The following is a 1,903-nucleotide window of genomic DNA, read 5'->3' as shown; positions in this document are numbered from 1 at the left end:
ATCATCGCCGGAGGCTCTGAACTGCCGACCGCCGCTGACGACTCTGGACTGCAGGCGACCGCTGAAGACTCTGGGTTGCAGACCGCCGCTGAAGACTCTGGGCTGCAGACCGCCGCTGAAGACTCTGGGCTGCAGACCGCCGCTGAAGACTCTGGGCTGCAGACCGCCGCTGAAGACTCTGGGCTGCAGACCGTCGCTGAAGACTCTGGGCTGCAGATCGTCACTGGAGGTTCCGGGCTGCAGGCCGTCTCAGGAGGTTCCGTACTGGGGAGTGTCGCTGGAGGCTCCGGACTGGGGAGCGTCGCTGGAGGCTCCGGACTGGGGAGCGTCACTGGAGGCTCCGGACCGGGGGACTTCGCTGTAGGCTCCGTGCCATGGATCATCACTACAGGTTCCGCACCATGGATCATCACTGGATGCTTCGTGCCATGGATCATCCCTACAGGCTCCGGGCCATGCATCATCACTGGAGGCTTCGTGCCATGGATTATCACTGGAGGCTCCGGACCATGGATTATCACTGGAGGCTTCGTGCCATGGATCATCACTACAGGCTCCGGGCCATGGATCATCACTGGAGGCTTCATGCCATGGATCATCACTGGAGGCTTCGGACCATAGATCATCACTGGAGGCTTCCTATGTGGAGCTGGAACCGGTCTCACCGGACTGGGGAGACACACAGGAGACTGGGTGCGCAGAGCAGGCACAGGGTATACTAGGCCGTGGAGGCACACTGGAGGTCTGGAGCTTAGGGCTGGCACACCCTGTCCTGGCTGGATGTTTACTTTAGCCCAGCAAGGGCGGAGTGCTGGCACAGGATGAACTGGTTTGTGCTGGTGAACGGGGGGTACCGTGCGTAGAGCTGGCGCAGGATAACCTGGGCCAAAGAGACGCACTGGAGACCAGGAACGCTGAGCCGGCACAATTCTTCCTGGCTCACTGCCAACTCTAGCACAGCAACTGTGGGAAGCTTGCACCGAGCGCACCGGGCTGTAGCTGCACACTGGTGACACAGTGCGCATCCCCGCATAACACGGTGCTTGCTCGGTCACTCGCTCCCCACAGTAAGCATGGGGAGTTGGCTCAGGTCTCAACCCCGACTTCGCCAATCTCCCCGTGTGCCCCCCCCATTTTTTGGGGGGGGAGCTGCCTCTCGGGCTTCCGTCGTTGGGATAGCTCCTCGTAATGTTGCCGTTCCACTTTCGCTGCCTCTATTTCCTCCTTCGGACGGCGATACTCCCCGTCCTGCCTCCAGGGTCCCTTCCCGTCTAGGATTTCCTCCCAGGTCCATTCATACTGACCACGCTGCTTGTTCCTTTGGTGGTGGGTAGTTCTGTTACGGCTGTCGTTAGAGGAAGGGGACCAAAGCACACAGTTCTGTCAGGTACAGAAAACACAAAACAACTACCCACAAACACAGGTGGGAAAAGGCTGCCTAAGTATGATTGCTAATCAGAGACAACAATAGACAGCTGCCTCTGATTAGGAACCATACTCGGCCCAAAACAAAGAAATACAAACATATAATGCCCACACCACACCCTGACCTAACAAAATAGAGAAATAAACCATCTCTCTCAGGTCAGGGCGTGACAGTCCTTGGTTCCAAAAAATGGGGAAGATGCCAGAGCTGAGGATGATGTTAAAGAATTTAAGTATAGCCAATTGGAGATTGTGGTCTGTATATTTTATGCAAAGAATTTTCCAAAGGTTGCTGTTGATGCATCTCCCCCTGTAGTTATTGGGGTCAAATATGTCTCCACTTTTGTGGATTGGGGTGATCAGTCCTTGGTTCGAAAAAATGGGGAAGATGCCAGAGCTGAGGGTGATGTTAAAGAGTTTAAGTATAGCCAATTGGAATTTGTGGTCTGTATATTTTATCATTTAATTTAGGATACCA

The sequence above is a fragment of the Salmo salar genome, chromosome ssa23, assembly GCF_905237065.1.
Source record: "Salmo salar chromosome ssa23, Ssal_v3.1, whole genome shotgun sequence".
NCBI lineage: Eukaryota > Metazoa > Chordata > Actinopteri > Salmoniformes > Salmonidae > Salmo > Salmo salar.
The sequence above is the reverse complement of the archived record's forward strand: the minus strand, read 5'-3'. Positions refer to the sequence as shown.